Source organism: Polyergus mexicanus, unplaced genomic scaffold (assembly GCF_030449975.1).
Source record: "Polyergus mexicanus isolate NDT 795.1 unplaced genomic scaffold, iyPolMexi1.0 SCAF_8, whole genome shotgun sequence".
Taxonomy (NCBI): Eukaryota; Metazoa; Arthropoda; class Insecta; order Hymenoptera; family Formicidae; genus Polyergus; species Polyergus mexicanus.
The window spans coordinates 8,339,752-8,353,032 of record NW_027223328.1 but is presented as its reverse complement, the minus strand read 5'-3'; positions in this window follow the sequence as shown (position 1 = coordinate 8,353,032).

Here is a 13,281-nt window from a genome sequence, read left to right as displayed (position 1 = left end):
GTAGCATTTCAAAGATAGTTTTTTTTTTTTTTTGCGAGTTTTTAAACGCACCCGATCTCGCGAAGGGGTTACGCTCTGATTCGCCTGGCCTTTCGCTTTCCACTTCGTGTGTGGAAGCGAAGCCCATGCATTCATTAATCGTCAATTATCTCGCTGTAAAATTGGGCGCGCGTTACTGTTCAACTCGCGCCGAGAATGGCCGTGGAATAAAACCCTCTGGGAGCACAAGAATATGACGTTACGTGCAGTTAGTCGCACAATAAGAGTTACGTATATTGCATAATCTGCACTCTCTGATCGTACTGTGGTGGTCGTTTCTCGCCGTTGTCCCGGTTTATCTTATTTCGAGTAGTTACTTATGCAAATGAGAAGCAAATATAAATTATGTACGAGTACATTCGATACTTTATCGTTTTCATCAAGAATTCTATACGCTAGTCTTTTGGAATAATATTACGATGACAAAACGCTTTTTTGTTTCTGTAATAAAAGATGTAAAGACGATTCTCTTTGTACTCTAATTTCGATTGTATTCAAAGGCGCAATGAAGATATTACGATTGTAATGAGTGAGATTGTAATGAGAGTGAGAAAACAACGCGAGTTCTAATTTTAAAAGACTTCGGAGTGTTCGTGTATTGAGAAAATGAGTATGTTGTAACGGTAATAATTCCGCAAGGATCAAGCCAGTTATACTCTAATCTCCTTTCAATTCTGATGATTTTTATTCATCATAATTTATTCATGCGCGTATATAATGTTATTTATGAAATAAATAGTAGAGATATATATGAGATTCTAAAAATCTTTTACAGTTACTTATGCAAATGCGAAGCAAATATAAATTATGTACGAGTATATCGATACTTTATCGTTTTCATCAAGAATTCTATTCTACGCTAGTCTTTTAGAATAATATTACGATTAATTATCGTAGGGTGAAATGATTTTATCTAGAGTACTGAATTGTTTTATCTGTGGGAGAGTTTGTGACGTTGTCAGAGATGAAGATTCTTGCAAAATCCCTTCACGCTTCCGGACTTCTCGTCGAAAAAGATAAACTAGCCACTAGGTGGTTAAGTATGATGACACGGGAGAAGATAAATTGGACGCGCGTTGTTTTTATAAGACGATGAAATCCTTCTAAAGCGTCTTCTCTCTCTCTCTCTCTCTCTCTCTCTCCGTCCTTCCTCTCTCGAAACTCCCGCATATCCGCGGATTCCTCCTCTCACGTGTGTGCTAGCGTGCAATGAGCGTAAGAGCGACGTGTCGCAACGCATCTGAAAAAAAAAAAACACATCGTTTCCCAAGACTTCTCGATGGCCTAATCGCTACTGGGATCCCCATTATAACAATGACGAGCAGCGTTCGATGTCTAATTCGAGATAAGATTACGGTCTACTCGTCGCGCATGGCGGCGTCCCAACATATGTATCCTGCGTACTCTCGGCGCAAATTAGAAGATTAGCGATTGTAAGACGTAGCATAATTAAGCGTCTTAACGTCGCGTAGAACGCGGAAGATGCTTGACCGGTTTTTAAAAGTCGCGATCGAAAGCTCACGATTAAAATCGACAGTTTCAAAGAAGCATCGAGATCTCCGAGAATTGGGATCCTTTTAAATAAAAGTTGCAAAGTTTTCCTTTCCGGGGAATTAAACATAATATATTTTTATCGTCGTATTTTCTTTCACGATATCGCACAATGTAATTTTACTCACGTCGATAACACTCCTCTTCCAATTCTTCGCGTATCCTGAGAGTTGCGTAAAGCGCGATTCATTAACGATGACGTAAGAACGATCGTCGAGAGGGAAGGTATGGGAACAACGTGGGAGATTATTCGAGATGCGACTCGCGAGAACGTGGAGCACGCCCGCAATATCGAATTATGCGTTAACGAGCGAATAACAGGCTACGATGAGGCCTCATGAATGACCGGAGGATCTCAGACAGTTTGTACGACGTGCTCGCATTTCCCTCTCGAATGGGATACTTTCACTGTAATGCGACAGGTCTCGGTTGCGGCGAAATGATACATAAACGAGCTTTAATGTTAACGTTACTGGGAAACTCGCTTGTTACAGAAAAGTGAAAGGGGAACTCATGCGTGTACACGTACGTACGTACATATAATAAGTAACGAAAATGTCAAACACAGCGTGAGTAGGTAATTCGATAACCGCGAGTCGAACGGCGCACATTGACAGTTCTCCTGTTAGGTAACCGTGAGATATATTTCTATTGCAAGGAGAGTTGTACATATTTCCTCTGACGGTTTTATCGAATAAAATGAAACAGCATTATATACATTGTCGATTTAACGGCGTAAGATCTATTAATTTTATCTCTTACAATATATGTAAACGCGTCTCTCTCTCTCTCTCAAGAAGATAACTTCGATAATTTGATAAATTTGATTAATTCTCTGAACGCTAGATTTCTAATTTGATTTGCTGTTTAAGTCGGCACATACTTGTATCGACAGAATTCGACGGCTGTTTAACTTGTAGTTAAAGCGAGTGGAGAACCTGTTGATGTTGCAATTCAGGAGAACTTCCCGATCAAATTAGACTGGCTCTATGCAATATGTGTTAGATCGATAACAGTATCACGAGTAATTTATGTAAATGATATTATTATATCATGTGTCGCCGTCTCCTACACAACTTCGATCAGCAAATACCCCGACTGATTCAATTATAATAGAGCCTTATCAATAAACATTGAAGAAAAATTGTTAGTTTGCACAAACAACTCGTATTTAATTGCATTTATTTCTATAAAATAATAAGCGCGCCATGAAAAATTAAAACTATTGCGTTAAACGCGAGAAAGGATGTTTAATCTGTTAATTAAGAATAATTTGAGTTTATTAATGAAATTCGACGCTGCTGTTTATAATAGCGACAACAGGATGGAGAAAGATGAAGATACGCGGCGGACGTCGCGCGAGAAATCTCGATCTTACGAAGTCAGATCTCACGTTTCACGTTTGCGATCTGATAATGAGTAACGAATACAGGAAAACTGCAATTATTCGCATCGTGTTAATTAACTTTCAGACTCTCCCGCACTTCCTGAGTCTTGCCTTATCAAATATCATTCGACAGATGCAATTTATAATTTGTGGTATCGCAAACTCCTGGGATTCAACTGGGTTTAAATTCTTGTTTATTATTCTTTGTTCGTGTTCTGTATATCTCAACTTTTAACAATATGTTTTTAATAACACGCGTCGAGAAAAATAGATACACAAAAAAATCCTGGAAAAATCGAGCGTCTAATACATTCGAGAATAAAAATTAATGCCCGATCAATATACCGTGATAAATAGAAATATAATCCTAATTTAATTTCCAATTGAAATTTTATCTTAAATGATCAATTACATTAATTAATTATGTACAGTTATTACACCATGATTACGTTGACAATATATTAAATGGTACGATAAAATTTATTTTATATTATACGACATCGGCACGAATTATTTAAAGCGCATAATACGAATGCGCTAACTGGAAAATGATCGAACAATCGATGCGGTTACATTTGGAACAGCGTAATTAATTACTCCCAGTAAAAGTCGCGTGTATGTGTCTATGCTTTATTATTTAACAAACATGTAATCAAAAGTGGAAATGTACGATAATACGGATGTATTTATGACATCTCAATATTTATTCCAAATAATTATTACGAAAAACTAATGTTTTAAAAACTGCACAGACATGTTTGATATATTCGAAGAAGAAGTAAACTGCTCTGCGAGTTATATAAATATTCGCAATATAGTTTTGATTATAATCATCAGTCGTTATAACAATTGATAATTTGATCTCAAGTTATTTATAAATAACGCGATAAATATACAATGTGTAATTTCGACCTATTAGTTATGAAAGATAGAAGAGAGAAAGCAACAAATATATATATATATATATATATATATATATATATATATTCTATTCCTTCGTTTCAACATTCCGGTATAGCAGGTTTCTCGCTTGTGTTTAAAAATATTCGCGGAAAAATTGATATTTATATTATTAGCTTTCCTCTCGAAATGCATTCGTGGTCGAGTGTATTTGAATAATCGACTCCGATATTAATGACGTCGCCTTCGGCTGGCTCTCTGATGTTAACTAATAGAGCAACGCGTGCTTAGTAAAGATATAAAGTGCTACAACGAGGTCGACGAGTGTTCTATGACGCGAGTAAAAGTAATGACGAGATATGCCGGCGAAATACCTGAGGATACTTTCGATGTCGTGACGTGATCGAGAGTGACCGCGTAATGACGAAATCGTCTCAAGAGCGAGTAGAGTCGACGAATAAAATGGGAGGAACGGAGTCCAGATCTAACTTTCTTGCAAACCGAGTGAAAAATTTCGTTGGAGAGAAGGATGAGAGAGAGAGAGAGAGAGAGAGAGAGAGAGAGAGAGACGTTCAACTATCTTCGTAGAAATTTAATGATCGAACGCGATTAATTGCATCGATCGGGTTCTCATAGCGTGTCGCGGGACAAAGTGAAACGAAGCGAGATACGTGCTTGGAAAAGAAAAAGAACGAATTAACCAACTTCTCCCTCTCGCCTGTGTTTGTACTTTCCTTAACTAATGTGAGAGATATCGCAAATCCCTCGTTTCCATAATCGATAACTAAACCGTTCGACATGTTTGTCTACGTAGCGCTGACAGCGGCGTACCAAACGATTCCGGCTTTACAGAATGAGACTAGCGATGAAAAGCGTATATTTCAAGCTTTAGAAAATCTATTTGATATTAAAAAGGTGAAACGTAATATAAAAAGTATTAAAACGATGGGAAATTCGAAAATATTTTTTGATCGCTCTACGAGATCGAAACTGTCACGCACATATGTATATATACGATATAACGTTTGCAATATTAATTGTCTTGTAAATAAAGAATTTTTCGCGCTCTGCCCCTGTGTAATTTCAATTCTTCGTTTCTTATAAAGCGCGGTAAATATAATTTTTTAGAATCTTACAGAGCAGATTGATACATATAATCTGCAATGCCGAGATATTCCAAGGTAGGAGTTAACAAATGCGCTACAAAGTGATCTCGGTTTGCGAAACCTGGCAATGAGAGAAAAGTCTCGCTTCAACGAATGCCGGATAAAGCGGATAGAAGCTCGACGCGTTCCAGAAACTCCAACCGCAGCAGTTTACGGATTACTCTGATCAAATACGTTATAAATCATCGGAATGATCGCGGATAATAAGAGCGTTCGCATGGCCTTCGTCTCTCTTTTTCTCGATAACCGGGCGAGTGACGGAACTTGAAAATTACAAGCCGAGAGAATTGGATCGCGCGATGACAGGACGGATGAGCGCTTTCCTGCCGAGGAGGCGCCGGATCTGGGTCGGCGCGACACTCGACGCGCCTAGATACGCGGGTGCGACTTAATATGCATACCTAGTCGCCGCCGATTCCTGTAGGTCGCGTAGTCTCTAGAATGAAGAAAACTGTCCCGGCGAAGGGAAAGTTATGACGATTTCGAGGGAGCCACCTTGATTGCCGGCAAGTGCGTCCTCCCCCTCTTTCTCCCCCACCTCCACCTCCTCCTTCTCGTCATCGCGAGCGACCTCGATGCACGAGCAAGTGCAGCGCTCGCATACAACAACGATCGTACGTACGACCGGTTCAATGCTCACAGTCCATGAATAATGCACGAGAGGATTAAGTAAGATCACGGCTCGTCACTTTGTAGAACTCTCGATAATTGCACGATGCGCGGGGTTAATTGAATCGATTATTCCGAAAGCGACACGCGAATACGGCGGCGAGATCGGTTTCTCCGTCACTGACGACGACGAAATTGCACGTCATTGAACCGTGACGGCGGGTCTCTCGTGAAGAAACCATGAGATTGATTACGTAAAATATCGGGAGAGAAAAAAGGGGATATAATATATATATATATATATATATATATATATATATATATATATATATATATCTGTAACAAAACGTTATAATCGCGCGCGAAAGTGATTATTTGATGAAGGTAAACGAGGAACCGGTTGTAAAAATTAAAAAAAAAAAAAAATGATCACTTGGATTCATTTCTTGCGCGCCACAATCTTATTACACAATATATCCTCTAGAAGGGTCCGAAATAATATGTGGCCTTTTGAAAAGTATAGGAAACGGAGTTGTGTATGTACTTTCTTATATTATAATACGCGTTAGAAAAAGTGGGAATCATTGTCGTCTTCTCACGTCGCCAAACTCGGGGACAATTGATTGCGTTTCTTTCTCATCAAATTATATGTAACGCATTTCATCGTGGGCGCGTTTGTTGTGTAATTTTGTGAGAGCTCGCGTAATACTGTTACATTGCTACAACTTCTCGAAGAATACAAATGCGCTCGGTGTAATTGATTAATCTCGTCGGACTCGTTTATTTTTATAAACTTTATATTAAATTTATAATATTTTTAATATATATATATATTATATATATTACATATACATATATTTGATATGATACATATTGTATATTGTATACGGATCATTAATTGCGTGTATAATGTTTAGTATACGGCGATAGCTCTCTCTTTTCTCAAGTCACGCGTTAGCTAATAGTTCTTTCAAATAATATAGATAAAAATCTTAAAATTTTACATTTTGTTGATTATTAATCGACATCTTGTCACCAAAGGGAACTAAAATAGATTTTTCTTCTTCTTAAACTTACTTTTTTCTAATCACTAATGGAAAATGACGTTTATATATATTTAGAGTTTGGAAAGCCTTCGACTTTACGGAAGTTTCCGCGGCACATTTGCCTGTCTTCACATCCCGTCGATTATATCGGAACGATAAAGAAGAAAAAAGAAAACTTTCTCCGTTCTAAGAGCACCCGTTTCTCACACAGACACCCACCTGAAGTTTCGCTGTTGCATGAATCGAGCACGCAAAGGCGAATTTACGCGAAGAAAAACCCATCGGGCACGAACGAAGCTTCTTTCACACGTGCTTGCGTATATGTAAGATTGTTAACAAGCACATAGTGAATTTATTCCCACCACGTAGCGTTACATTGAAAATACTTCCGTTCTGGAAGTTACATTTCCCCTTTACCCGCGTGTGATTGCTAACCACCGTTCGATCGGGCAGCAAAATCAGCATCGTGCTGCTTTAACAGCTGCTGAAGCAGCTCTTTATACGTTTAGGCGAAGATGTTGGAGAAATTACGCAAAACGAAATTTAAAATGAAAACATTTTTAGCTGTTATCCTTTCCCGCATATCTCTTAGAACTAAAATAAAAACAGAAAAGAGAAAAAGAATTCACAAAATGTATATATTTAAGAGTTAAGGGAAATCATTCAAAATAATTATTTCCTTACGTGTTCAAATTAATCGTGAAGAAATGTCAGCGAAAAGGGATAATTTCTTTGCTTGGAATCTTAATATGTGCATCGGTAATAACTTGGGACTAATTCGAATGAAATATTCGGAGATTTGACAAATTAATGGAAATTTTGATAACCCCCGAGATAACGGCTCGATCTTTCGAAAGTTTGATTATGCAAATATTCGTGTCGCATCATTAATTCGAGTAATAGTGTCTACCATGCCTGACACTATTACGTGACTGTTTTGGCACATACGACGGTATAAGTATGATTAATATACAGCGCGCGATCGGAATGATCGACGCATTCGGAAAGAATATTATATCTTCTATTTGTTCCGAGAGAAAGAGAGAAATAGAGAGAGTCGCGGTAAAATGATTTCAAACACAACAGATTTGACTTATGAAAGCGACGATCGCGCGTCTGCCACGCGACCTGAATACAAGAAATGAAATTGTTGCTTTTCACTCTCCTTCTCTTCTCTCTCTCTCTCTCTCTCTCTCTCTCTCTCTCTCTCTCTCTCTCTCTCTCTCTCTCTCTCTGTCATTCATTCGTCAAGATGGGATAATATTCTGCGACCCCGCGTAATAGAAAGTAGTTCTCGCGGAAATCGATTCGCGCACGCAGAGGCGATAAAAGGGGTCAAATCAATCGGCGATACCGATACATCGTTAAACTTGGTCGAGGCAAATCGAGCCGTAGGAATTTTGAATTCGATGGAATAATATCGATTCCGATGCGCTAACTGTCCGATCGTTATTAGCGTTTCAACGGAGACAGCTCATTTGGAACGACCGGTTCGATGAAACGACCGCGGTGTCCCATTTCTTCTACCGTTCTCTCGCGTTTGTTTAGCCGCTGGCGTGTATTCACGCGTGTGTTTACGATTTTACATTGCAAAAATTAAATGTTGCGCTCGCAGACGCATCGCTATCGAACGACGTTCAATAACAAGATAATACCGGCCAACAAACGTATTTCTTTCGTTTCCTCTGTTTTGTCGCTGTAAAATACATATTGGATTTTTTTTTTTTTTTTTTTAATGGAAAAATGGGATTTGTAAAAATCGTATATATCCATATATTTTTCTCTATACAGAGTACACTGTGTGAAATAATATTTTAATCATAAAGTCGTAGGATGCAGAGAATTTCGCTTGCTCATCCTCTGTCTTTCCAAGATGACCGAGTTAATTGTCATCGAGATTTTCGCTCGTTAACGACGGAAGTAGCAACGCATCGTGATAAATGGACAAATACAATTTATGTTCAACTACATATCGTCGTTAGATTGGAAATTGAAAGATCTCGAATAATATCATGATTACGCGCACGTACTCTCAAAATGTTCTACAAATTATTTAGACAAGCGCGTTCGATTTATTAACAATCTAAAATGCACTCGAATGACACCGTTTACCGCATCATCCACGTATAAACTGTATAAAGTGGCACGCTCTGCATGAAAATGTTCACATTAGAGCACGAGAGATTAACGACCCCTTTTTTCGTCATTGTGCAAGAAAGTGACGGGAACCAAGTGAACGAAGCATATTCCACCTATCAGGATTTAATCGACGCGATCGTATACCGGTTTTTGTAATTACACAATTCCATTCACACGAGAGTTCCGATACACTCCCATTATTACCGATATCGAAGTTGTAATAACCGTTCACGACACTCGCAAATTTATTCACGCGCAATCGGATCGTTCGCATTCACGAATTGGAGAATAAAGCTCGCTGACGCGAAATTCCTACGGGCTAAACCGCCAATTATGCTACGATTAGAGCCATGAAATATAACAGACCGATTTCCCTTGAGGCGAAAACAGATTTTAATTAAAAATTCTCCCGAAACGCGCGTATAGTCCGGTATGATTAGCTGAAAGCGGATTAAAATTGAGAAAATCTCATCGTCTAATTTATTATCGAAATAATTAAGGTTTTATTTTATTATCATATATTACACAAGACTATCATATAAATAAATATTACTTTATATTCTCTGCATCAATTTTTGAGAAATAGATGCATGATAATAAAAAATGATTTCTATATAAAATATTGCCAACTCTTTTAAATAATTAAAATCAATTACTTTTAAAACAAAGCTACTGGAATATACGCGTTTTCTTTAATTAAAGATACATTTAAAAGGTATAATATTTACATAATGTTTAAATTAATGTATATAATAATTATTATCTGTAAATATTTACTGTACGTGTATATAATTAGTATAGGCTTACTCATTTTTAGTGACGAAGTTAATTAAATTTAATGCCAAGATTTAATGATTGCTATGTGAAATTCAGAAATTTCATTTTACGCGAGAGAGGAACAACATTGTGCTGCGTCGGGCCGATTCGTTTTTTCCTGACGCTCGTGTTGAAACTGTTCCCTTTTTCTTTCTCTTCTCTTCCCTTCGGCATTTTTTACTCTACGCTGGTTGACAGTTCATACGTTGGCTGTACGAGACGTCACCGGGATATATGTTATATACAGCATGGCGAGCGAATGTGATAGCGTAGCGAAAAGCTTGCACAACTTTTACCAGCCGGGGTGAACGCAAAAAAATTTATTATTCGTTAGCCAGCCCCCTATAACATCCCGTCTACGGAACGAGTGGACAAAAAATTCAAACGTGCGTTTGACCCACTTGTCGCAGCCGATCGATGAAATTCGATTCTACTGTTGCGTGTTGTGTTCTCGACATCGATGCGCATTAATCGCATTCTAACAAAATACGCCTAATGACATTAATGAAAAATTTATAGAATTGCAATCCTATAGGAATCGATGATTTGTAATTAATCAGCTTGAAATCAGCTTTACTTTTCCACGCGTTTTATTTTTCGAACGTAATTGGAAAAAGATTTTCACGGGATTGTATATAAGGATAAGACAAAATACATATATATATATACCATATATACTGCACTGCAATATATGGTTCGCAGGCAGGTTCGCGAATTACATGTAAATTGGAGCAAAATCTGATCAAATATATTGGAATCTTATTATTTATATATAATATGTCATGACACACCGCGTTACACAGAGAACAAGAAACAGAGAGAGAGAGAGAGAGAGAGAGAGAGAATGCAAAATATTGTACTATAATTTCAAATAAGAAATCATAAATGATGCAACAACGTCCTCAATCTGAGAGATATGCAAGTTTAAATAACGATGATAGGGTTATCGTCCAGGTGTTCAGCTAAATTTCATCGGCATCGTTAAATATTTACATGAATAGATCCATATTACGTAGTAATACTATACCACGAGACGTATAATACTTGGACGCGTAACCAAGATGATCATACGTAGGAAGTGGAGAAGGAATCTTCCGGCGAACTATACGCGAACGTCGTCCATTATTTGCGATATAAAGTGCAACATTATCGAACGGCCGTTGCCGGCCATGAATTCATTCGCTGAGCTTTCCTCATATATTTCAGTGTATTTTTCTTCCGTCGTTGCCGAACCGCCTGTCCCCTTTTCCGCGCAATCCCCGAATAAATGGTCGCGATATACCAGCTTCTGTAAATAGCGTGCGATGCGGACGCGCCTATACATCCAGAATTATGATCGATATATCCTTGATACATAAATTTTTTTCACCATAAATGTTTCATGATCGTAAAAAAAGATAAAAGGAAAAAGAGGATCGTGGTATGCATAGAAAGCGTATATTGACATGTTTGTATAAGCTATAAATGATGATGGGGGAATAAAAACATCTCGTATATGATAGCTCTATTGTCTCTAAGATTTCGACGCAATTTTAGAATTACATTTTTCCGGCTAGAGCGAAAAATTTTATCTAACGTTATGTTATTTCAAATTCTTTTATTTCAAATTCTGAGATAGATAAAATTTTCAAAACACAGTTCTCGTTTTTTGAGTTTGAAGGTTTATGGCAGTATCTTTTATTCCAATTATAAATTTTTGATAAGAGCTTCTGCGCATTCGCTCTCTCTCTCTCTCTCTCTCTCTCTCTCTCTCTCTCTCTCTCTCTCTCTCTCTTTTTCTTTCTTCTTCTCTTTCTATGGGTCTGTGCTCTGTGCAATCCAACACGAATGACAACTTTGCATAAAGGAAAAGGAAATTTGCTCGTTTAGACGAATGATATTATAGATATATGACATATATGTTACCAGCGTAGATATTAAACGCTAACTAGCGTAAAAGATTGCGTAATTATATAAAAAATTTTCAAGCATACGAAATGATGGGAGAATTATGTAACGCGAGTATCTTGATTTCCCCTACGAACATATATGGGGGGATCGTAAATTATATATAAACGATATAAATAATATAAAAATAATATATAAAATATATTATAATATATATTTTATATATTATTTTATATTATTTATCATTTATTATTTATTACGTATATTTTATATATATATGTAATATTTGTAAAAAACATTTCGCGTAGCGTACATATAATTGATATTGAAAATTTATCGAATCGAGTCCTACCTCTGATCTTAATGGTCGATTTGCGGATGTACTCGCGGAATCGTCACGAATCAATAAACTGGGTTATGGTTACGCACCTCTTGTTGCGGATATCGCGTAACGTAATTTCCATGCCGATGCTTGAGAGACAATTTTCCAAATCGTGCGATTCACGAATCAAGCAGTCAATGCATTAACGGATAATCTGGCGAAATCTCTATAATTTATTTATCTGATAACTAAGATCGAGAGAGAGAGAGAGAGAGAGAGAGAGAGAGAGAGAGTGGTATTACATATTCATCACTTGTCTTAAACATTTATTGTGATATATAATATCAGAAACAAAGAGGGATATATTAATGAGAGAACATTATCCGCAGTTTTTAAAAAATTTTTCTTGTTCGTCTGTTTTATTTATGTGTACGTGTATGGGTAAAAGAAAGGAAAAGAGAGAGAAAAATTACCCGTGGCTCTTAAATTTTCATATTAAATGCAATTTAAAATGGAAACATTACACAAACTTGCGGAAGACATTATTTTGTCATTCCATTAAATGTAATTTAATGTAATTTAATGTATGTACAATGTGTCTCGTACATAACAGAGAGATGATATATTAAATTAAATGTAAAGATACGCTCGCTCGTTAATTACAGATAATACACGCCAAAACGTATATTATTCATCAGGATTTAATATAAATATATTCCGAGGCTCGAGAATATTCTGATAACCACATTAGTCTGGGTCAATATTTGCGTTATGATTATGTTAATGCACGAGTGCACAAGCAATTCGAATCTCAATGAACTTTGCTTTATTCGACACATGCGTTAACGCTAATCGTTAATCAACAATGGACGCGTTGAACGAGGCTAATTATCAATCTTAAAATTATCAATCGACTGTTGGATAAAAATTTAGATCGATTATTCCATCCGCGCGTCTCGACGAGTAATTCGTAGAAAATTATCTCGTCCCTCTCATCCCTCACTCGATCTTCGCACACGTTATATTTCCCGTGTCCGTTAATTTATAATTTACTACTAAAGCACCATGTGAAATACTAATCAGCCGTGAACATTGCGTACTCACTTGCGCGTGTCTCCGGCGTATATCGGTTATGCTCCTGCGGTGAATATCCACGGGGATCACCAACGATCAATGAATTGGAGCGTCGGCCAATCGATAAACCGCCTGCGGCTTGGCTGCGCGTGTATCAAAGTGCGGATCGCGCGCGATCCGAATCGATCGTCAGAGAATCGCAGTCTCGCTATACGTTTTACCGCTTCACATTTACTACACCGCGGGGGACCTACAACATACTGGCTGACCGTCGGTCTGCCCGCGAAGGAAGCCTTCTCTCTCTCTCTCTCTCGAGATTTCCACCGAACTCGCGTTTCCCCCCCA